The following is a 26,552-nucleotide window of genomic DNA, read 5'->3' as shown; positions in this document are numbered from 1 at the left end:
ATATACTACAATGTTTTAAAGCAACCTTTTGGTTCTTTGATAGTTTTTCCTTAATATTTGCATTTATGTGTTTTGGCCTATAACTAATGAAATGAATAAGTTGCATGTAAACATTTTTTGTCGAGAGTAACAAAGTAAAACACCAATGTCAGTCTTTGAATATTCAAAGAGTCGCAAGATACCAATTACTGAAAAACTTCTTAAATGGTATTTAGACCGCGTACACATGAATAATATATAATCATCAATCAATAAACAAATAAAAAAAACCCACTTTATCTCAAGCAAGTTTAGTATGACTTTATAGGTTAACCAGCTGTTACAGTATCAAATTTTGTTCTTGGTTATCAAACCTTATGGCACAAACCATTAATCTCCTTATCAAAGATTATTATACTGGACGTTCATTTAATTAACTTGCAGAAACTATTTTTTCTTCATAAAATTCATACAAATAAACAAAGGATTCCTTATTGACTTGTACACTGGAGCGATCGATATAATGCATCTTCTCTTTGTATAATTAAGTATATGATTTTTGTTTAAGCTAATCTAAGGAGATACTCGTCCCTAAAATTATAACACAAAGGATTTGAAGAATCGCGATGTGATCATAATTACTGAAACGAAAATCACACGGGATTTGAAAAAAAATGCAATGTTGCATAATGTCACGTTTTCGAGGAGTGAGACATTGACAGTGTAAAGCATCCCCCTTTATACTACACGTTTTAGGATTTATTTTTACACATTTGAATAAATAATATCACGTTATTGAGGAACAGGATATGAACAACACCGTCAAGTTAACGCTACAAGATCTCTTCTTTGTATTACATGTTTAAAAAGGATTTTTTTTTTATTACAAAATGAAATTAACTTCCTGATTTTTGAACAACCGGGGTAGTGAATTACTTCTTCACAATCGATAAACGTTTTGAAATACTCTTTCGATTATACCAGACCATTTGTTTAAGTACATTTAGAGCAAACAATAAATACTGGGGCTGTAAACTGAGAAATCAAAAAGTAATCATGTGAAATGGAAAAATCAAACACTGTAACTCCGAGACTCGTAAATAAAAATTTCAACGCAGGTCAATTGGTGATGTTAGAGAAGAAATATGATCTTTACTGTTGTAGAAAAATTGCTTGAAGCTACTTCATCTTATAAAGTGATCTGTGAAACGTTGTCCTTTAAAGTACATTGATAGCGGTGGAATCTGTGTTTAGAATCTGTTGTTGTATCTCTCTCTTTCATCAAGGCCTATAAAACCGAGTAGAATGTCCGTACTATAAAGGTTTACAAACTCGGTTAGCGTTACCTCAATTCAATAAAAATAAAACATTATACTCATCATTACTTCCTCTTGTGTAACACTGAATTGGTAAAACTTGAAGGAACATTTTTTTCAAACAGAACTTTTTCGTTTCAAGTTACATCTTTTTTTTACTTTAGAATTTTTATATATAATAATACAAATATTTTTTGGCTACAATTATATCTTAAGATAGCAATGCACATCCTACTTGGATTAAAATTAGGGAAACTGTAAATAAAATTAAGGTCTTGTATAATATATCTTTTGCTTCAAGTCTGAAATGTTGATGAAAAATTGTGAAGTGGTTAAACTTCTGGTTTCGAAGTTATTGAAAATGTTTCTGGACAGACTTAGGGTGACCAAATTTTACAATATCGTTTGTATTTGTATAAACACATGCAACGCAACTGCTTTTGTACATGGTACAAATAAATTCGTGTAAGAAATTGGGGGAATAAGATGGCACAACTGCCCATTTGGTTTAGTCTTAAAATACAATTTCAAATTTAACACTTTTTCAATTAAATATATATTTGATATGTTATAATACAAGTTGACAAAAGGGTTATTTCTATCTATATTCAGTTTGAAATATTTCAAAAAACGATAAGAAAAAAGTAATAAATCCTTAAGTTTTGGCGGTATCCAACCCACAACCTAAAAACCTAAGTTCTTTAAAGTTACTTAATGTCTGGTGCTCTAACCACTGAGCCATTTCATTCACAAGGAAGTGCGTTGTTTAAATGCTATATGAGACGTTGGCCACGAATAAACATTTATTTTGCTAAAACGTTCAATTGTTGGGCTACAAAATGGCATTTTTAAAGTAAAGTGGGTCATCTCTCCACGTTTTTGTTGATTAAAATCGGTTGGAGCTCAGACCCACTCTATAAAAGAGAAGGCATTAAAGTATTAAAAATGACACTATTTGGAGGTTTTAACACGCCAGTTGAAATCAACCTGTTGCAAGTAATTAAAATATTTAAAGGTTACAAACCGATGTTACGTTAAATATACATTGTTTTCAATCATATTTTTATAAACAATCAGATTTAATGATATTTTAATTTTGCAGTATCTAATCATTCCTCATATGGGCATTTTACAAGCCTTATTCACCCATCTTCTTTGCTAAAAATATCATTTTATATCTATAGAAATATCCGTGGGAAAACTGAGGAAAAAAGTGAATAAAGACCTAGTAAAAATGGTGACAGAAGACCTGAAAAGAAGAACCATGGTTCCGGTAAGAATATTTCGAAGCGCAGACTTGGAGAAGAGGACTATCCATGACAGTTGAAGGACGGTTTCACTCTGGCAACTGTCAGATTTGGTAGAAAAGAGAGCAATGATCACCTAGAAATTTGAGAAGTAACATGGATTCAGGGTATCCACAGCTACAAGAATCACTTCGTCATGATGCAAAATAGAAGAGTCCCATGACTCTGTAAAATAAAACTTGAATATTTAATAAGCAGATTCATTGGATAGTACTTGTTTATCTACAAATGATAATATAATACAAATTTAATACAAAAACTACAATAAAAGTAAATTACTTTGGCCAGCCAAATACTTTTATTTAGATTCTACAAATTAGGTACATGTACAATAGAGGGAAAAAACTCTTACAAATTTTGGTCTTTCTTGAGGAATCTGATGAATTTGTCATATATAATTGTTTGATGACTACGATGCTCCCGAAAAATGTCGAAGTGTTTGGGTTGAGTGGGAGTGTGCAATAGGTATAGTCACTGCACATGTTCCAAGTCATCTCTAACGTCAGGTAGGTATATTATATCCAATGTTTAAACACGCTGAATGGACTAAATCCTGTTTCTTCATGACCCTTCCTACTGTGCTTGAAGAGCCATTTCCATGAAAAAGGTTAAAGAAAAAATAAATAATTTACTGATCGTAATTTACACACAAGTTCATATAATTTTTTGATAAAAAATGAAATGACAAATTAGTATACAGAACCAAAAAAGTTTAAAATCTTTAAACTTCACTGCATATTTTACTCATAAACATGTAATTGTCATTTAGACAACAACACAAACATTTTGAATAAGTAATCACATGAATATTTATAAGTCATCGGTTATCTAGTAAATTTTTCTGAAAATTGTTGTGTTCAGTGATTAGTTTTGTGAATCTGTTTTAAATGATTAGTTTTGTAAATTTCTATATACACCTTGGAAGGTGTTATATACATATAGGCTATTACCATAACTCACTCGCACAATTTTTCAAAGTAATTATCCGGGCTATTTCATGGCTGGTGCAATGCAAAATCCTCGTAGACTTTCTATTTTGGGTTGTGTATTGAAACTTGAAGCAGTAGAGGGGGCGTTTCAAAACAGATAATCTGAACATTTGCAAACACTTGCGAGAGAGGATAGATTTTTTATCCCTGTCCGCTACTTTAAATATCCAACTATGCAATTGGAATTTATTAAATCAAATTTAATGAATAAGTTAAGAGAATTAGAAAATAACAATAACAAACCGTGAATCATCTTAAAAATCCATAACACTAAATACACTCAAAGCAGAGTAATAAGGACCTCCAAAAAGATAGAGCTAGGATCAGGTGCCTAGGAGGAGTGAGCATCAATTTAAAAACAGCCAGACAAAATATATACAAAAATGAGAAAAAAATATGGTTCAGCATATTAAGCATTGTATCATATTAATGTGTATCATATTAATGTGTAGAGTATTAATTCCTGCGCTTGCACGCAGGGTTTCATCTTATAAATTTGGTTTGAAAGGACATGGTGATGCAATGGCTGCACGTAGCATTGAATCAAAAGTCCCGTTGACTTGTTTAATTAAATCGTCTCTTATACACTGTTATTAACGCAGCCAGTCAACGGAATATGTTTGGAATTTTAACTTAATTTTATCAAAAAATCTTCGATGTTGATATAATCAAAACATGACTAAATTCTAATGACTTGCTATAGCTTGCATTTACACTTGCACTCTGCGGAACACTCCGATGTCGGAGACGAGGTTTCGAGTTAAGGTAGGTACTGGCACGATATATCCATGCTGGCGTTGGTGACGGTAACGAGCGCCGAAAAATAAACATACCCGAATCTAAACGGAAAAATCCACACTTAATAATGAAAATGTCCAGAATAACAATCCCACCTTACAATAATTTAAAATTGAAAATTAATAACGAGCGTTGTTTGCTTTAATCTGCTAGCAGAAAATCCATTTCGTCATATCTACAGTCATATAGAAAGAGACGTAACCCCTTAGTTAATTATAAGAGTTAATTTTCTTGCCATACTTGAACATTGCAATATTTTAACACGTCGGACAAAAAAAGATGTATCTGTTTATTTGTGGCGATAGTAAAATCGAGAAATTTCTTCTTCTTTTTTCGAAAAAATATAATTATTCACAAAAATGCTGCCGAGAAGATGCCTGATTCGTGACAAGTCAATCTACCTTGTATATCACCGGACTGGTGTAGAAAAACAAACATCGCTTCAAATGTGGGTAACTCGTAGGAAAACTAACAAGGGTGGGCGCCATCTTGGATATCGCCTCGCTTCATAAGCTAATTTCTCATTTATAGTCTGTCCCAAGTTATTGCTTCCATCACTTTTAAATGATTGTTAATTAAAATACACAAACCTGTGAAAAATATACAGTTGAAATTGATAAAATGGAAAAATATCGTATTATCCAAGATACTTTCATTGACACATTATTATTTTTCACACATATAAGTTCACAGGAAAGAAAACATATTGCCCACGAGTTGAATTGAGTTCAGAAACAGTTACAGTAAAGGATATAGTTCTATGCTGTTCACGAATTCAATAAACTCTGACTGACTGTTGACTTTATTGCGTGGACCCTGAGGTCCACGCAGAAAATATATAAGCGAGGTTAAAGCGGATGCTATAGGGAAAATTCAGCCTACGCATGATGTAGCCTGGTTCCTGTGCTTATATGAAAAGAGTACCAATTAATTTCCCATAGAACTCAATGTTAACCTAAACACCCCTAGCTACTTTGCTATATTAGTTACAGACATATCCTTGGTAAATTCTGAAAGTTCATTCCAAGCACTGACACAAAATCACAAGAAATATATATGGTCCCATGGCGTTTGTAGGTCAAAATTGAACTTGTTTACAACTTACAGTGATCCGCAGCAAATTAACCCAAGTCTCTAAAATGACACCCACCTCCCACTTTAACCCCTCTAATTTCTTTACTCTCTGCAGTACTTCCTCATTTCATCATTAATTTAAACACTGATAATTTTACCTTAAAATGATCATTATTTCAACAACTTATTCAGCCAATCACCTAAGCCCTACCTTTTTCTGCTCGGCTCAATCTTGTATTAACACTGATGTCAACATCCGGTGCATTGGTACTCTCATTCCTATAATCATAATTTTACTCACCTCAGAATTAGGCAAATTTGTGTTTTTCATGAACCTTATACATACCTCTTATTGTGTGTGAAACATGAGTCCTGGATCTTCAGAGACATGTATGCTGTGCTCATCCGAGTACGAGGCTCTCTCCCTCGGCAAATGCTGTGATGAGAGTGGACTAACAGTGAAATCCAGAATGAATAAACTGCTTTTTGATGTCTGTAACAAATAAAATACATGTAAAATTTGAATGAATGTGTTTGTTTGTTTGTACTTAAGGGTGTTATGAACAAATTGGATATGATTTTTCATTTTGGGTGGATTCTACCCAGATTTCAATGATGCTGAAATGACTGAAATGTCAAGATGCAAAATTAAGAATTTTACATTGAGTAAATTAGTAAAAATTTGTATTCTTATGAATTGTTTACTATTTGGAGAGCTGATGAGCAAATCATCCCTTATCTCTGACCCCCTGCAGTTAATATAGGGGATAAAACTTTTACCACCCCCCTACATGGCAGAGCTTAAAATAATAGCCGGTGCCCCCATCTTTTGCTACATAAATCATTCACAGATAAACAATAGCCCAATTTTCGGATACAGTATAACAGCTTAATCTCCCTAGTGCGAAACAGCATCAACAATTAATTAGGAATTTAGAATTTGCATTCAGAAAAGGCTTAATTTTCACCATGCCAAAATTTCAAAAAGGACATTCCTATGGATTCAAAGCCCAAAATTTCCCTCATAACAAGGGGAAAAAAGTCGCCAGGAGGCATACATACCAGCTACATATAAAAGGTTGTCTTCTGAGATGACAGATCTGGTCAACAACCCCCATCTGCATCAGCGAGGGAGGAAATGGTCCAGCGTCCGGGAAACTACCATCTCCTGAGACCAAGGGGGATGCCTGTAAAAGTGAAGTGGAAAATCATCAAGACCAGAACTTTGAGCAGTAAGTCATCATTTGTCGGCTAAAATGAATAGAAATCACAATTTTACATAAACTTTTGTGAAATTATCATTTTTTTTACAAATTAGAACCCTTTATGGCCAATAAAATGGGGCTCTCGGACAGAAGGTCCATTTTTTCAGGTTTCACATGGGGCTACATGTCAGTACATGTAATCTGGGGTGATAAAACATGTATTTATAAATCATTCACCTCACGTGTATCAGAAAAATTGGTTTCAAAGCAGTTTATGAAAAATTACATTATTTTCAAAAATCTACAAAATTTACAACTAGTTAAAGGGGGTAACTCTAAAATAAATTTTCCCCATCTTCACAACACACACAGTTACACACTATGTAAACATCAGTTACAATTATTGTAGAGCGGAGACAGATTCTAACAGATTACTGCACTTGGGGAAGACCCGTGCATTGTGGAACCAAGCCTTTCGGAGCCATCAGGAGCAGAATCTAGGCTGCAATGGATCCCTGACCTGGAACCTGGTCACCGAGGAAAGGCGAGGGCTTGCCACAAGGATGGGGCTCAAATGCGGCGTGTGTCTCTTCACATCTAAGAGACCCAACCTCTTCACAGAAGTAGAGACCAGTGCACCCGGCAGAAAACCAGCTTCTCTTAATTACTCCCTTCAGGTCGGGCTGAGCCAAACACCCCTTGGTAATGATGGAATGAGGAAAATACTGCTTTCCACTAACACTCCTGCTCCCTCCCGTAAGTCCCTGCAAAAGACCAGTAACAAAGTTTTGGCTAAAATTGAGACCCTAAATACAGCTGACATGAGTCGCAGGTGTCGCCAGTTGGTTGACGTCAACACCATTAGGGGACAAGAGTCGCCGCAGTCTATAGACGTGCAGTGCGACGGCATGTACAACAACCCCTTGTACTCGGGGGTCGGTGAGACGCCATTCCAGCCGGCAACACAGACTGTCTACTCTGTCGCTGAAAATGTAACTGCAAAACATCAAATTATCAAATTGATAACGAAAAATAAAATTTGCTCAAAGCACGGTCACTTACGGGATGCGGCATCTGCTAACCATTCTTGTAGTCCGGGGGAGTGCGGCGCTAACCTCCCCATGCAGCATACTATAGGGGATGAGTTTACATGGGCTAGGGAGGGGATGGCCGAACTTCTCTGTGAAGACGGTATCGAGGTTAAGGGGGTAACAACTGATCCAGACAGCTCAGCTGGGCGGGCTGCAGACTCCCTCTTCAAGGATGGGCTGTACAAGGTCAAGCCAGTGCATTACCTGGATACTCGGCATCTTTCCGAAAGTATCAGGAAATCTATAAAAAGAGATGAAAAGCTCTTACAGGTCATGCCCTGCACAACGAAAGCTGAGAAAACCAAACTTTTGCATAATTTTGCCCTCGATGCAGTAGATAGATGCACGGCCGAGATCAATCAAGCGTATGACATGTATGCTGGTGATAGCCATAAGATGAAAAACAAGCTCTCATATGCTGTGGATGCAATTGTGCAGTGTTACATGGGTGACCATGCTCTATGCAGGAAACATTCTCTAGTATGTAATGGGGGAATAGTTAATTGGGTAAGCAAAAGTACATATCTAGGTTCAACTTTTGAAATACCTCACTCTTCGGAGAACGAGAACTTGCTTCGTGCTTGCATCTCAAAGAGGTTGTCTCCAGCTGTTCTGGACAAAACTATCAAGAACAGCAACTCTCAGAAGGTCGAAAGCTTCAATCGCACTCTTCGGCGATCTTTACCTCGTAATGTCACCTTTACTCGCAACTTTGCGGGTAGGGCTCATAGTGTTGCTCACTCTTCAAATAATGGGCCAGGTGACTCCATCCGCAGCTTATGTGCAGGTGTGGGTTGTGCCATCCCCAGTGGAGGCTCGGTGGACAAGTCTCTACAAGACATTAAAAAAAACCATGAAACTAATAAAAAATATCAGAAATCAACTCTATACAAAACAAAAAGGGTGGTTAAACGTAAAAATCTCTACAAGTTATATGAAAAGCATCAAGAGGAAATTAAATACCAGAAAAATATGATGCTCTCTGAATCCCGAGCCCGAGGGAAAATGAAGAGGCATTCTGAGCATAATTATTCAAAATATGATTAAATTGTGTATTACAATACATATTAACTAATAACATGGTAGAATGCAGTGGGGATGGTGGGCCCTGCAACAGAACCCCTGTGCTTTACAGTGGTTTCTCTCCTGGTTCACTTCATGCGTCTCCAGGACGAGGTGGGCGGCGTTGACGCAAAGCTTCTTATGGCACAGATGGCTGACCTCCAGGTTTCCACCTGGAAACTGTGATCGGGTCAAGCGCATCTGTGCCATAAGAATAGCCCTATGAACCCTCTCAAACTTTGGTCCCTCCTCTGGCCATCTCACTCTTAACACTCCATACCCATGGGCAGTGGTGGCGCCTTTCCATACAAAACACCCCATTGGTCCCCCCTGAATTTCACTTTTTCCCAAAATTCTAAGCCTCAACTGTTCAAAGAAATCTTCCATGATCAAATATCAACAGAACTAAACGTCCTATTGAACTATTTATCCTTTAAAAGTCACACGACAAGGGGAAAATAGGCTCTCTATAGGAAAAAGAGTACCAATTAATTTCCCATAGAACTCAATGTTAACCTAAACACCCCTAGCTACTTTGCTATATTACTTACAGACATATCCTTGGTAAATTCTGAAAGTTCATTCCAAGCACTGACACAAAATCACAAGAAATATATATGGTCCCATGGCGTTTGTAGGTCAAAATTGAACTTGTTTACAACTTACAGTGATCCGCAGCAAATTAACCCAAGTCTCCAAAATGACACCCACCTCCCACTTTAACCCCTCTAATTTCTTTACTCTCTGCAGTACTTCCTCATTTCATCATTTAATTTAAACACTGATAATTTTACCTTAAAATGATCATTATTTCAACAACTTATTCAGCCAATCTCCTAAGCCCTACCTTTTTCTGCTCGGCTCAATCTTGTATTAACACTTCTCTGATGTCAACATCCGGTGCATTGGTACTTTCATTCCTAATGGGTAGCTCAGGGAACCAGGCTAGCACACGTTTAACTGAATCGGGATCGGGACTCCGTGCCATATGTGTGCAAAAGTTCAAAGGCACTGTAATTGTAATGTTGTCGGTAAACAGTACGAAGTGATTGGCATGTGATATGAACTATCAGAATTATGAAATAAGTTAATGTTATGCCGAAACTACAACATGCATTAAATAGCATAATTTGTAATGTTTTGTTGTTTTCCGAATCACATGTAACTTAACTTTACTTTCATAGTAGGCGAGGCTAGAGTACTTTCCGATTAAATTTTTTAAGCATTTAAGTATGATTGAATAATTATGTCTCTGTATAAAAGTTTAACTCTCAAGAAAAATGCATCAAAATATGAAATTTTTAATTTACACAAAGCTGTCACTGCATAGTAAACAAAGTAGTGCGAATCGTGTTCACGAATTTGACGTGAAGAACTTAATGTCTTGTAATCTTCTTAGACTTTGGGTCTCTGAATATCTTTAGGGGGGTTTTTTCACTTGCAATCTCCGGATGTTCGTGGGTTTTTAACCGGTCCATATCTTCCTTCTTGAGAAGCATTGAATGTTCTCAACTTCACACAAATATTGCCTATGACCAAAGGGTATGTCAGGACCTTGACCCAAGGTCAATTGAGGAAGTTCAAAGTCATTATTTACAAAATGCTAAAGTCTGTGTCATGTCTTGTATTAATGGAAATATTAGAAGCTAAAATTTGACACAAAGCTTGCTTGTCTCAGGCAACATTAAATTATTTTTAGATTCTCATCCCCGTCTCTCTGAAAATGGCCTGCCCCGGGGGGGGGGGGGGGGGGGGGGGGGGTATATGGGAAAAAAATTTCGGAAAAAATCGGGCTCAGTATACCAGTTATTCAATATGTTTAAATATTAAATGGCTGCTTGACATGTGGATTTCGTTTAATTCGAGTCATGGGTTGTGAACGGAAGTTTGCAAATTCCTCATGCATTAACAGTTAACTTAAAATAAAAGGAATTAAAGGATAGAAATTGGTTTGTTTACTCCTACTAGCATTAACAGGTTTTTTTTTAAAATAGAGCAGTCGTTATTTATAGAAAATGGACAGTGAAATAGATTCATCCAATATTTTCTATAAAAGCAAAAATACACGCGTTATGATTTTTTTCTTAGCGGGGGGTATCAATTGTAAGCTTGCTCACAGTACCTCTAGTTTATTTTGATAACAGCAAATAAGGCTGCTCCAACATGGGCACATAATCAAGCTTTTCCTGCTTTATAATTACAAGATGAATTTTCAATTTGACCATTGTTAATACTGGTTAGATGGGGACTGTAATGGTCATAATTTTTCCCTTAAATTTTAACTAAATGTCTCATACTTGCTCTTCTTTCTGTTGCAATGGCACTATATGTATCGCTAACATGACTCACTTTCATACTCGCAAGAAAATGTTCATCAAAAAGTCTGGTAGCTTTTTTGAGCTGCCTTTTGCACTTCTTAAATTTGCATGAAACTGAGTCTTTGAATATATAAAATAATAAAAGCATTATGAGCTGCAATTTTCATGTTGAATTTCCTTTTTACTAAAATGTTCTTTTCTACTAAAATGACAAAAATATCATGGTTTCTAAATTTCTGTCCATTTTCTATAAATAACAACTGCTCTATTTTTTAAAACTGTTAATGCTAATATGAGTACACAAACCAATTTCTATCCTTTAAATTCCATTTTAGTTCAAGTTAACTGTTAATGCATGAGGACATTTGCATCCTCATGTTAACAAACATGACTCGAATCAAAGGAAATTCCACATGTCAAAGCAGCCATTTAATATAAACATTTTGAATTATTGGTTACACTGAGTCCGACTCTTTTCCGAGATTTTTTTTCCATACATTTTTTTTTCAAAAAAAAAAATACATCGGGGCAGGCCATTTTCAGAGAGACGGAGATGAGTATCTAAAAAAAATAATTTTCTGTGGCCTGAGACAAGCAAGCTTTGTGTCAAATTTTACCTTCTAATTATTCCCATTAATACAAGACATGACACAGACAGGAATTAAGTATTTTTTAAACAATGACCTTGAAATTCCTCAATTGACCTTTGGTCAAGGTCATGACACACCCTCAGGTTATAAGCAATCTTGATATGAATTAAGGTAATGGTCCATACCCAACTGGATAAATAAAATGCGTACAGAATTTTTTTATATTTTTCAAACGTGTGTCTGAGGATATGTTCTTATCAAATTTTACCCTGTTGGCTGGTCCATCGGTATTATAAAAGCTAGGGCCGTTGCTAAAAATAGAACCGATTGCGGAAAAAGGCGCTTTTCTCATACATAAAGAATATAAGCCTAAGCCTGAAATTTGACTTTCACGAAATCATTTTTTGACTTATATCCTGTGTAAAATAAAGGATTTGTTATTTCAAAACAAAATTTTTTATGTTACACTTGCTTATTTATAAAAAAAAATAGATAACTATGCTTACAAATTAAATAAAATGAATAAATTTTCGAAGACAATTTAAGCTCTTATAATTTTATTTACGTACAGATTTCTCTAAAATTTTAATATTATTTAAACCTTAACGCCCTTAATCAATTGGAAATAAAATTACCCTAGGAACCGGCCTTTTCAGGATCACAATTGGCATATTTTTGGTAAAATCATTAAAATATATATATTGAAAAAAGATCCGTAAAAATAAAAACTGTGCATTGGTTTATTATTTCATAACTCTAGAATATATGTTTTGATTATTGTTAAATAGGAAACATGATTTAAACAAACTGTTGATTAATCTGTATTATTTAAATCGGAAAAGATGGTTTCTTTGGATATCGGTAGGTATTATGGATCGAGATCGGTATTTAGAAATTGCAGTCACATGCGTTGATAATGCTAACTACCTGATACATGTATATGCCTTCAAGACAAATCCTCAATTCAAACTTTTTTGTACTGGCTTTAAAGACTGTTCTTATAATGAAATAACTTCTCTTCAGCGCATATTTTTAATTCTAAAAACATTTTTTTTTTGTGGAAAATAAATCTATGCTCGTTGCTAAGCGAATAGGATAAAGATGATATAGGTCAAATTATTTCCCCTTGTGTTTTTATCTCCCTTATGCACTGGAATACAGATATCGGTCAGGATTTCACTTTGGATGTTTATGGACTTTCAGGGATTAATGTTCAAAGAATTGAATTAAATTCAACCTTATAATGGATTGATGTTTATGCAGGTAAAATGTAAGCGATCTAACGTGTTATATTTTCAAAACGAGCAAGCAATCGACAAAACCCAGTCATGTTATTTCGCTGATTAATACCCCGGTAGGCCTAATTGACTATTGTTCAAAGCATTGGCGATAGTTTTCAGGATTTTTGATATATTTTTTTTTTGAATCAATTTCTATGTCAGCTTGATTTCTTTGTTTTGAAATACACCTTTTTAGCCGGGCTCTGCTGAAAGCAGAGTCCTGGCTGTAGGCATGCAAATTGCCAATGTTACTATAAATAGCACAAGTAAACAAAAAACCTAACAGCGTCAAAGTAAAAGCTTCCGCTATACCAAATAGTTACACAAAGAGCCAAGTTTTGTCAAAAGTGTTGGCATTTTGGTTTTTTTATTCTAATTTCGAGAGAATTGTCTATCTTTATTAGTTTTCTTATTAATAACTTGTTTTAAAAACAAGTTTTGATACATACAATGCGCATGAATTTTTATGAACTACTTTGCTGCGCGTTGAAGAAATGGGGATTGAATATATAACGCTTGTTGCAAAATTCAAGACAGTAACTGTTGAACTTTTTTCTACTAGACAGATATATTTTTGTTTGTAGCTGCTTACAAAATTTGGTCGCTCTCTGACGCTTTGCCGACATTAAAAGCATACTTATGAGAGAGAGAGAGAGATTAATTTTCAGTCTTTACCACACAATATGCATAAAGCATAAAGACACACCAAAAGAGCCCGGCTTTCAGTACTTCAGTACTTTGATTAACGTTAGGTCTCAATTAGATCGGGCACGGATAAGACGTAATAACGCGTGAATGACGTCAGACGTTGTTTTGTGACGTATGGATAATTACCTTAAGAACTTCCAATATTTGTCCATTCGAAAGATATGGACTGGACATGAATTTTTCACTTTTCTGCCAGTGACCTTGGCCTTGCCCAAATGACCTTGGGTAAAGGTCATGACACACCCTTAGGTCATAAGCAATCTTTGTGTGAAGTAAGAACTTCAAATGTTTCTCCATAAGAAAGATATGGACCGGACACGAATTTTCAACAGACAGACGGACGGACGGACGGGGTGACTCCTATATACCCCCCAAACTTCTTTTGCGGGGGTATAATTATTTTAAATTTTTGTAAAAATATTTAAGGTTTTTTTTTTCAGCCCTTTAATCTATTTTACTTTAAAAAGTCTTGAAGTACACCTAATTAAAAAAAAATTGAGCCTCGAAATTCTTTGATATTTGTCCCCCCCTCCCCATCCTCATCTGTAAACTTAAACGATTGTGTTCTCTCTTTCCTCTTTTCCTCCTCACTTTTTGGCTAAGGGGGACTACTTGTCAGAAGCGGCTGGCCTGCATGGAGTCTCCGTTCCATCTGCATCTAGGATATTACATTCTGTCTGCCGAGCTATGTGTCAGCAGCTTAACAACATTAATTTCCCGACCACAGTAGATGAACTAAAGAGATTAAAGGGTGGCTTTTATCATCAGGTTGCACTTTTCCCAAATGTAGTCCGTACTATAGATGGTACATTGATACCCATACATGGCATGTCAGGAGATGACGAACCCAATTAATCTGCCCTAAGGGTTTTCTGCCGTAAGTTTTGGATGCCGACCTTCGGTAAATAAACTCCCTGGGCCAAAGCCTCTAGCCCATCCGTTCTCCAATTTGGCTCGGTTTGTGTTTGTCCATGTTTATATAAAAAATTCCGTCGAAATGTCAAATTTGCAGACGAATACGTAACCGGAAATTCTGTATGCGCAGCCGCCTTGAAAAAGAATGTGTGTTATGACAGTTTTTGTCGTAAGTGTAATCTAAGTGTGTTTCCAGATCGAACTCTTAAAACTTCTCTGAAGTTTAATTTTTCACTTACGAAGGGTTTCGTGAAAACGACTTAAGAAATGAATTACGGTATTCGTAAGTCAAATTATTAAGATTAAACTAATGTTTTTTGTGAAAAAAAATTGTGCTTTTGTGATTTCTTCCATGTTATCAGTATTACAGTTGTTTAGGAAATGTCACCTGTTTCCCCATACACAAAATCTTTATCACTCATTTTGCCAATAAATTTTACAATTATGTACTTTTTATTCCAATTAAGAAGCTTTTATTTACATATTTCTGTCATATAATGTGTTGACATTTTGCCTAATGAATACAAACACAAGTTATTGGCGTTTTTCCCAAACTTACCACCATGCAGCATGTTCTTTATACTAGTGCATAGTATGTTTTTAATTGTGTCATATATAACAACTGAATGTTATTATGGCATGTTAACAAACCTACATTTATGCTAAACTATAAATAGTAAAAGCACGCATTATTTTAAATATCTCAAGTGTTTTCCATCGACCCCTATGTCCCCGTCAATCTGTATTTATCTCTGATTTTGTCTAAATCATACAATACACGTCGGTTAAAACAGTTTTATACACAATCCGATATTCTTCAAACACTTGTGATGCCTGAACCCGCATACGCCATATTATAAAAGCCGGGATTACAGACTGGTCAGAAGAGTCTCGGACTATGTACAAAGAACCCACCGTCCATCGCATCCGGCAATTGTCCATTTCTTTCATCACTTGTTGTCTCATTCTTTATAGTTTTTAAAACATGTCAATGATTCAAAAGAGCAAGGGTTCTTTGCCACAGGGTTGCTCATGATGACAGTTGCCTTACTTGCGTTATGGTACTCAACGAAGCTGAATGGGTCTATTTGTATCTGAGATGTAAGAATTGATCTTCTTCTCTCTTTCTCTTTCCCCTCACATGGTATCTTTTGGTCCAGTCAGTCCTACAGTGTGGTGGTCTAGTATCCTCATAATTTTATTATCAATGAAATCCATGCGTAATTTGCGAAATACATCGGAGAATTTATCTAAATAATTTGAAAATTTTGAAAGACGAAGATGAGAAACATGATGAGGAAATGGGTAGTTATTGCTGACAAGATAATTTTTTTCATAATTAACTCGCCACCTTCTTGTTAGGATTTGATTATTAACAATAAAGGTTATCAAATCTTCAATATTACTGATACACATTGGATCCGCTCCCTGCTGGGCTATCTATGATAGGACTGACTGGTAACTTCCGCCCGGACCTGCCACTGTGTTCATAGTGCAAATAGCTTTGCTTTTAAAAAAGTAATATAGAATCAAATTTTTACTAAAAGTAAATGGCAAAATAATCTTTGACGAAATTAAGGAATATATTTGTTCTAACGCAAAAATTATTGCCGCTTTCTGTTTTTCTTAAAGATCTTTAATTAATTTTGCACCCCGATATTATACAAAGAAAACTGACAACAATGTGATTTCTGTCCTTTAACCATTCAGAATTATCCAAAGACTGCAAATAATGAATGTATTTTAAGCATAACTGTCGACTATCTTCTTCTATGGCTTTTTTCTCATCCTTGGGCGTATTTCCGTCTATTGCGTTTTCCTTCAAAATATATGGTTTAAAGTTGATTGTGAAAGCTTTCTATAATCATATTTGTATGAACATTTCAGAATTCCCCGAATTAAAAGATGTTTTGCCCAAATTTCTTTTCTACTCATGTAGAAATTCTGAAAGTAATTTAAAAATTCTTGAGTAGATCCTGATTTTTTTTTTCAACAATTCCTGGACACAACCAGAGAATAGATTTTTAGACTGTGCTTGTATACAAGAACATAATTATACATATCTGCTTGTAGTTCTTAATCCTTAATTAGTTGTCGAATCTTTTTTTACCCATTTTCTTGAACATGCCAATGACAAAGAAAATGTTTAAGGTCCCCATCCCAAACTTTCAACCTAAATTGTCGTCATCTGTCATCAGTATATTAACTTTAGTATTAGAAGCTTTCATTCTGACCAAGTTAAAAAAAAGACAGATATTACACCCTCGCCATGTCTATTGCTTACATAAAATGCCACAGGCAAACCATGCCAAAATTCATCTAAAACCAAAAGATTTATCAATATAAAAGAATAAACATTTTGTCTTGTGGGTTGAATCCATACAAAGTATAAGTGAAGCAAATTATCCAAATATTTAAAGCTGTTTGGTTATTATTGCGACCATAAACTCTTCTTCCTTTAGACCTGTCGACGGATCGTCAATGTTTTGCTGTTTATACACTAATACTGGATTGTATATTTCATTTCTCACTTCATTAACTTTCAAAAAGGTTAAAGTCGCGTCGTCAGAATGTTTCGTTAAAGTTAAATTGTAAATAGTTTTCCTATCCAACAAATGATAGTATTTTAATTTAATGATGTCGTCATGTTCGTTGCGTTCACCTACATTTTTTCGTATTCCGTCCAGTATAGTGTCAATTGGTATTTTCAGTGCTTACATTATACAAATCTTAGATTTGACAGAATCTTGTAAAGGCAGGAATTTGCTTTCTTCAAGGGACAATGAGTGTGTATCCGACTTAATATGTTTTACCTGAACAGATCCATCTGACTGAATTTTAAGAGACAACATCGATGGATACAATTCTTGAATTTTGCAAGACCCTTTAATATTCTCTTTGCGTTTTCCTTTATAACTTTTTTTTACCCTTTTTCAAGTGAATACGTTTGACCCCCATCCCTGTAACACAAAAGTATAGGACTGACATTTATCTTTGTTTACTTATTTTGCCGCTGCTTTACATACCTACCTGTATTTTAATATACTCCTGCTCTTTTAAACTGTTCAAATAAATCAATACCTTTCAACTATACATGCTCCATGAAAATTTCGAAGATGATCAACTAATGTAGCCACACTATGAATCTTCAAAGCACATGTGGATATACAACATAGTATTTCTTGGCCATTTTCTTGCCCATGAGCCCTCTTTTGGTGACGCATCATAGTTACTTTGTCTTATAAACTTCTGTAGCACCTAGGGCGTTTTGTATAAGACTTTGAACCATCACTTGTGTCAACATACCGTCTACCATATGAATGCTCAGTATTTTGATTTTGTACTTTGTGGCTTTGAATATCTTCCAGCACATCTAACTAAGTGGTTTGCAAGATTTTGCATTAGATCTCCAATTCGAATTGCTTTACCGGTATTATTGTCTTAAACGCAGGCAGTGTTTTGTGATGACCTAGTTGGAGCTGTGTGATTCTTTAATGCTGGATTTTATATTAATGATTATTTAATGCCCACTACCATTCCGTATCGAAACCAAATGAATAATATTATCCGAGTTGTGAAAATTGCGTTCTTAAGTCTTCACCACTGGATTTTGAGAGTCCCCTTCAATAGTCACAGGTAAGTTTCAATACTGTTAACAAAGCTAGTATGGATTCTTGCCCAGCCAAAGTTCTTAATTGTCTTAAAAATTAGATACCTGGTGGTTTCTGTGTTGGTCACGGGTAATCCATTTTCTCAATACAAAGAAAACCGGGTCATCTCAGTTTTCCTGGATGTTATTCACAGACAGTTCTCTCAATGCATAATGATCGTCTTTAATATCATACAAACCAAAACTAACAGAACAAAACAAAGAGTTGCCATGTCCCTGAATATGACTCTTTACAAACCGTGCTGATGTAAATATTCATCCTGTTGAATTACTTGCCTTTGGTGTTCATCAACATTTGAAGCTCTATTGTCTGAGTTTTAATTATTTATTTCAATATGTTTTCTGTTGACTGAAGTTCCTAAGAAAATAGAAGGTATTGGAAATAAATATGATGCAATAAATGTATTTCAAATATTTTCTACGTAAGCAACAAAAGAAATTTAAAACAGTGATGGGATCTGAACCCACGTCTTAGACTGTCAATAAAACTACCTGTCCTGATGTTAGTTTGTTGCAGCAAAATATTTTATTATGTTAGAAAGTTGCAAAGAATGCTTTGAATTGTATTATTGTATCATTATGAATGATCTTACACCATCACCAGCATACAATAAGTATTTTCAAGACAAAGAAATCACCCTTTGTTTGAAACAGCATACACTGTAAAAATATTTTACATGTACCTTTCAAATGACCATGGTAACTTATTAAATTATTTTAGTAAAAGGAAAATCATTCTACAGCTTAAATACCTCCCTAAAATAATGATAAAAAATGGAGTTTCAAGAAAAATGTGCATAAAAAGGGTGCAAAGTAAATACATGTTCGAGGGTTGTTAGAAAAGTTCGCGGACAAAGTAGTTTACGGAATGTATGACGTATGTTTTATTAAATGACTATCCATTGAAAATAAGTATACAAAAAATCGTCTGAGTTTAATTTTTTTTTCAAAATATACAGTGATGTTTACTTTGCATAACTCAGAAATATTTTACGGAGCACCACTTCTTACCTCCTCCTCGTCGTGACGTTAAATAACAGAAAGGCAAACCCGTTGTTCCTTTTCAAGGTAGACACCTTTCTGTTCCACACACCATTTATGTCATTTAACCCATTTATAAAATGCACATTCATACCATCATTTGTCAAGTTTTTGTATAATGTCTTGTGTGGCATATCAAAGATCATTTAGGTCCGAAAATCTCTGTTCATGCAGTTTCAACTTTAGATTGGAAACAAAGCGAAATCCGTAGCTGTATGGGTGTTATGGTTCTCAAAATATCGGTTTTTCCATATTTAAACCTCTGATTCCAATTGTAAACATTTCTTCTACAAAAATACACACGTATGGGTTATTTCCGGTAGCATACAAGAACTTTCTGGTTTTCATTGGAGATGTTCTGCTTGCACACAAATTTTAATGACGGCCCGGTGCTCCAAGTAGTCCTTTGACGTTAACGTTTGTTTGTTGAACCAATTTTAAAGCGTCGGTCGTCCATATTCGGCGATAAAACGGTCAAATATTCTTCAAATTGAAACTTTCATAAGTTTTTTGACGTCATATGAAATATCGTGCATTTTTATGCGGTAAAACGGTACAGTGTTTTTATTTAAGAAAAATGCTTACAAAATATAGAAAAAAAATCTGACATGCTCCGTGAAGCATATCATATCATAATAATTAAGCTTTATATTTTTTTATGATGCATTTCACAAAACTTGCATCATAACCCAAATCTTCTTCATAACCCTGCAATAATTTCAAACATCTTCATTAAAGTTACTATTCCAATATTCTCGGCAACAAATTTGTTGCTCAATCACAAAAACATAACAAGAGGTACATGGGCCACATTACTCACGTGAGCAATTATAAAATCATCTTTATGGAGTCATTATACAAACTATATGGACAATGTAGTATAATAATCATGTAGAAAAATATTTAATTTATTCTTTATGTTAAATATTGAGTCCCCTTTGTAATAGGATGATTTCATAGCCATATCACATATTGGGCATTGCAGTCCTCAATACGATCTTAAACATAAAAACCTTCATCAAGCTTTGAACCCTTTGTGGGGCCCAAAAATTGTCAAGGGACCAGTCTTAAGAATTATGAATGTTGTGCATTTTGGCATATTGTCAAATCCCGCGAAATTATAAAGTCCCTCGACATTTTCCTATTTTATGTTTAAAAAATGTTGCAATGTGGGTTTTTTCAATTCTGTAAACCGACTGCCATGAAAAAAATCAAAGTACTGAGAGTACTGAAAGACGGGGTCTTGAAAGTTTGAATTTGTAATTGTCCTGGATTTCCTCGAATATGAATTTATGAGTTTGAATAAGTTGTTACAATCTATATTAATTTGGCTTTTTTGCAATTGTCTGATACTTTGTCTAAATTTTACTCAATCCCGGCCTTCATAATTGTAGAAAATTGACACAACGGTATATTATGTAAAATAAGACCCCAAGGAAAAATTATAAAAATTACAACTAACCGGGAAAATCAAACAACTATATCAAAGAAGATAATATTAATCATTAGATTTATTCAATTTTGTGATCCAAGGGAAAATCCACAAGTCGGACGGTATCCGTAATAAAAGTTTTATGAAAACCCCGAAAACTGCTGAATTAACAAAATCAGTAAAAAAAGTGTATACCGATAACAAACACAGGCACCTGACGTTAGAAATATTTTTTTACAATAAGATTCCAAGAACTTTGACAATAAAAAAGATTTGTCACGGTCGCCATTTTGATTTTTAAGACCGACTTATCTGACACGATTTTCTTTATTTGCGATTCATGCAAAATTAATAGGTAAAAATAAATCCGTTCGCCACTTACAATTGTACTACTTTTTTGTGTAATATCGTGCATCACCTACACGAATTACGATACAACCGTTCCTTTCATTAAAAATCATACTCCGAAAATCAGAGACATAAATAACAGAGAGTGTCAACTCCGCCATTAGCGTGTAAATGTTACGGGACCAACCTTACTTTCAGAACTACAAGTGCAACAGCAATCTTGTACAAGTCATTAAATTTGAACCTTATAGTGAACATGAACCTGTAAATATTTTAAGCATGTTTTATGTATGAAATATTTACAAAAACTCTTTATTTAGTTTTGGGTGAATGGTGTGCAGTGACATTGAACCATGTTTCTAGGTCAAAGCTGAAGGTCATAGCAGAATTATTTTAAAAAATTCTTGTCCGGAGCATATCTTATCTCCCCTTGATCCAATCACGCTCAAACTTTTCTCACAGTGTGCCTTTGGTCAGAGGTAGTGCAGTGATCTTAAAGGTATTTTGTAGGTCAAGGTCATATTTGATCACGCGACAATTCTTTATTTCAGAGCATCACTTACTCTCCACATAATCTCTACAAACCATTTTTTGCTCACACTTTGCATTAGCAGAGCTTTTGATCAAAGGTGTGCAGTGACCTTGAACCAAGTTTCAAGGTCAAATGTGAAGGTCGTTGCAGAATAATATGAAAAATTAATGTCCGGAGCTTATCTTATCTGCCTTTGGTCCAATCTGGTATATACTTCACTCACAGAGCAGTGACCTTGAATTTTGTTTGTAGGTCAAGTGTCAAGGTCGTACTGGATAACGCAAAATTCTTTTTAGAGCCTATCTATACTCTCCACTTGGCCCTATTTGGCGCCTACTTCACATGAACAGAGCTTTGGGTTAATGGTGTACAATGAGTTTATAATTTGAACCAAGTGAATGTGAAAGTCATAGCAGATCACTTTATAATCAGTTTAAGACTGTAGATTATTTCCCATTTGCTAAATCTTGCTCAAGTTGAACAAAAATGCCGTATGTAAGGGGTAATGCGATTGAATTAAAAGTTTATGCCAGCTGAAAATTTCTAAGTTATAGGTCAAGGTCAAAGAAAAATTCTCTGAAATGCTTCTCATCCTATTGTCCATTATATAAGTGGTGCCCTTTGAGATGGTCACCATTTCAATGCTATATAGTTAATTGTTGAATGAAATTAATACCAGTTTTAGCATTTGTCACTCTATCTAGTTCTTACTCCAATCCTGATTCAACCCTATATCGTTCTCGGTTCTACTTCAGTTCTGACCGTTACATGAGCAAAGTATCATCAAACCAAATACTGTTATTCACTCTGATCATATATCAAACCACTGGGAGCCCATTTTAATTAGTACTTTTTGTTTCGTAAATAGACTGTTTTTGAATGTTGTAATTGTAATAAAGTTAATTCAGTTTTGTATATAATGGTGTTTATATTTGTGCTCTTCGATATTTCTGTCATGAATGGGTTACCGTATGTGAGTACGGGTGTCGGGTGAGTGTGCTATTTTTAGAGTCAGTATTTAAAGGAAGAGACCGGTTTGGGTGTAGTGGTAAGTAGAGGGTCCGGTAACGACATCAGCCGGGTGCCACGGTTTACATCTCCTGATTTTATGTATGGTGAATATACCCAGTTAGATAATACTGGTAGAGGAACGGATAGCCATTTAATTTGGGATTTTGTTAGGCGGGCACATGTTTTCCTAGTCGGGAAGGTTTTTTTTTATGTTCTTTTGTAAATTTCGCTGGTAATTTAGTTATTAGTACAAAAGGTCGTACATGTATGTTTGTATATTCATCGAGGCTTAATTAATCAGTCACAGTGTGGTATTTTCAGTGCTAAGGGTGTTTGGTGCAAATTCCTGTACTACAGACTGGGGGCGCTACAAGTGAATTTCCCTATGGATGGTCATGTGGCGACAGACAAATGCCGGGGATGTACGCTGCGATGAGCTGGACGTTATAAGTCTGTGAAGTTGTTGTAGAGTGTTAGCGAGAGACCTGTGAGTCTAGGGCTTGCAGTCTGGATATTGGTACACGAGGGACAGACAGTTTGAGGAGGGCGCAGGAGAGTCTCGGGTGCGTGGTGTGATTGAAGGAGTGAACCACGTGACTAAGTTTCTTTTCAGAGTGAGGTTATCGGTGGGTTCAAGTGACTGTTGTTTCAGTCTAATATTTATATATACAGAGCTGAAATTTAGAGTACATGTAATTTTACGATGTTTTTGAATTATTGAACTTTAACATTTTCTGAATAATTTTTCAACAAGAGTTTTATTGTTCATTTGATTTAATTGAATTATTATTTTTTAAAGTTATTTTGAAATGAGAGTGGCGTGAAAGGGGGAAAGAGAATATTGATTTGTTTTGTTTATTTATCTTTTCAAGTTAAACTTGTTTATTTTATTTACAAAATCTTATTTTTAATTCAGCCGACAAAATTCAAAAGAACGCATTACCAATGGATTTCATTAAAGAACCTGGCGCGAGACAGTGCAGCTTTAAATTATTTTCGGGCAATATTCAGGTTAGTCATATACATAATATAAAATGTTTTCAAGTTTATATTAATTAACACAGCCTAAAACAATATATAATTTCGATATTTAAGACTGTTCAACGCCGGTAGAAATTATAACCTATATGCTTTAAATGTAAGCCAGAGGGAATATCAATACCTTGATAGGAGAAGAAGGCGGTATCTTCCGCGAGACCAGAGAAAATGTGGATTTGAGAAAAGTTATATACAATTGCATGCTTTTCATTTACAGATTAGTTACTTTTTATAAGGGTTGGATTGCAAGTAAACTAGTAAAACTAAAAGCTTGCAATGTAAGCCAGAGGGGAGGGAATATCAATACCTTGATGGGAGAAGAAGGCGGTATTTTCCACGAGGTCAAAGAAAATGAAAAATATGGAAAAATAAAAATATATAGAATTGCATACTTTTTATTTACATATTAGTTCGGTTTTTTAAGGGCTAAATTGCATGTAAACAAGCAAAACTAAATTCTTGGAATGTAAGCCAGAGGGAGTACAAATACATTGATGGGAGAAGGGAGTATCTTCCGCGAGACAAAAGAAATATGAAAAATAGGGGAAAATAAAAATTATATACCATTGCATGCTTTCTATTTACAGATTAGTTTTTTTCTTTAAGGGCTTGATTTTGAGTAAAAAAGTAAAGCTCAGCGTGTTGGAATCGATATAAATTTTAAATGAGTGAACAGTTTTCAAAATGCTGGTTTATTTACAGTTGTAGTCCGTTTCACCCCTGTATTCAAACCATTTAAGAAGCCCTAAATTGTAATAAGAGCAATTCGTCATGTAATTTTTTATAATGTATAATAATAATATAATATAATTTTATATAGTCCAACCCCTACTCCTTTTGATATGCCAGATTTTTAATAGTTCATATTATACATCTGGGTTTTTTTTTCAGTTTCAAGACCCTGTACTAAACTTTATTTTGATAAGTACCACCCCTTACCCTGATAAATACTTGCAATATTTAACACAGTTACCTATCCTGACACCATGTCATCAAGGAGAAGTGGTGGAAGCTTTTGAGACCGAAAGAGTGATGACATTTTAGAAATTCAGCCGAAAGATTTCGCTAACCCTTATAATAATTTTTTCACGCGCTTCACCAGACCAAAGTAGAAGTTCAGCAATGGTGCAAAACTATTGGTTTATTGGCAACTACCTACCCCTGCCCTTACGAAGATTGCGTTAGACACAAGTCTCCTAAGATAATGACTAGGGCTCCTGGTGGCAGCATTTACCGATGTTCGAGGAACAAATACCACCCAAGGGCTTCTTGGACATATTCTTTATTTGAAAAAAGCAATTTGCTAACTCAAGACATTATGTTATTCATTAAGAGTTGTTTAAGACAAGTGTAGCCTTGCCCAATGTGACAGATTCTCGGGAATGTCCTACGGCAGCACAACGGATAATTGGGGAAGTTTTGTTAGAGATATTTTTTAAGGAATTTTAGATTTAAGAAACTGCAGGGGGTCATAGACATTGGCGAGTCTCTCATAGATGAAAATTGAACTTTAAGAGAAAGAAATGAAAAATGCATGCAAATTCAAAAGAAACTGCAAAATCAAATTATTTGCCTTATATACATGTGAAAAGCAACTTTGTATTTCAGAGTACAATAAAACAATATCACAATTTAAATTTTAATATCTTTAGTTATGGACCTTCGTCATGATGGAGCTAGAAAGCAACACTCTTTATATACCCAGTTTCTGATCGTACCGAAGAAACCCTCCTTCCCATCATAGAACATCATGTCGAGAAGGGTGCTACGATATACAGTGACGGATGGCCAGCGTACTGCAAGTTAAAAGAAGTGGGTTACGACCACTTTACTGTTCTTCAGAAGTATTCCTTTAGGAAGACCTATGGGAACACCAAAACACAGGATATCGTGGAAGTGCATACCAATTGTATCGAAGGTGCTTGGAAACTTGCCAAAGACCATTGTAGGGAACTGACAGGAACAAAGATAAAACAATTTGAAGGGTACTTTGCAGAAATTATTATGCGTTCATCGGACAAGGGATATGTTTACCAGGCATTCTTTAATTTTCTCCTTTCATTATTAACTTTGACTGGACCTGCAGCATACACATATCCAACGTCACTCTTTAACACCTGGGAGAGTATCCCAACTGCAAATTCTCATTTTGATAATTGGGAAATTCATCCAGGTTTTATACATGTGAGATGCACATTTTTTAAAGTTTATATTTATCTCTTTTTGTGTTTTAGTCATGTATTTTCTTCTATTGCAGAAACATAGACTTTGAGAGTATAGCATCCTATCGAAGGGATATATTTTCAGAGGAGTTGTTCTCCTATTCCATTCTAACTTCTCGTGTCACCATTGAAAAAAGGAAGCTGTCCTCAGGAAAGACAACTCGTGAGAAGTCAAGCGTAGACAAGGTCTTCGATGAAAGGCTAGGTTCTTGGTTGGACGAAGTAGATAATAAAATAAAACTGAAACAAGCGCTGGAAATGAAACAGAAATGATAAATTTCACTTCATAATATAACAAATATTTTCAATATGAAATCATACTGATTTTTATTTTTTCTTCTTCTGTCTAGAATCCTCAGCTCCCACTTTTTACGAGGGAAGGCCTGTGAATGTGAATGTACCAGGTACATATCACTATAATGTATATAAAGAAATTATTATTTTTACTAATTTTATCCATTTCATAGCAAATGTCAAAAATGTAAAAGGTGAAACGAAAAAGTGGAAGAAGGAAAAGTATGAACCATTTTGAAAAAGAAATGTATAAACGAAAGAATTTTTTTATAAGAATTATTTTAAAAACAGCATTTACAATGTTTTTCATCAGATTTATAGAGTACAGGAAG

General features: G+C 34.9%; 1 long non-coding RNA gene and 1 pseudogene across 2 annotated transcripts; one reads left to right on the top strand and one right to left on the bottom strand.

The window, feature by feature from the left end:
- Positions 1 to 2,365: 2,365 nt before the first annotated feature.
- Positions 2,366 to 10,122, bottom strand: LOC128164623 (uncharacterized). 2 transcript variants are annotated; one of them, XR_008240975.1, is made up of 6 exons: positions 8,839 to 9,630; positions 8,307 to 8,590; positions 7,731 to 8,000; positions 6,526 to 7,432; positions 2,955 to 5,956; positions 2,366 to 2,767 (listed from the first exon to the last, which is right to left on the bottom strand). It is a non-coding gene; the product is annotated as an uncharacterized LOC128164623 (long non-coding RNA). The 2 variants fall into 2 exon arrangements; XR_008240974.1 differs by lacking the exon at positions 8,839 to 9,630 and adding an exon at positions 9,669 to 10,122 and having other exon boundaries at positions 2,367 to 2,767.
- Positions 10,123 to 24,908: 14,786 nt separating this feature from the next.
- LOC128165089 (uncharacterized) lies at positions 24,909 to 26,199 on the top strand (annotated as a pseudogene).
- The last annotated feature ends 353 nt before the right edge of the window (positions 26,200 to 26,552 follow it).

This window comes from Crassostrea angulata, chromosome 10, assembly GCF_025612915.1.
Source record: "Crassostrea angulata isolate pt1a10 chromosome 10, ASM2561291v2, whole genome shotgun sequence".
NCBI classification, from domain to species: Eukaryota; Metazoa; Mollusca; class Bivalvia; order Ostreida; family Ostreidae; genus Magallana; species Magallana angulata.
This window is presented reverse-complemented; position numbering and strand designations above follow the sequence as displayed.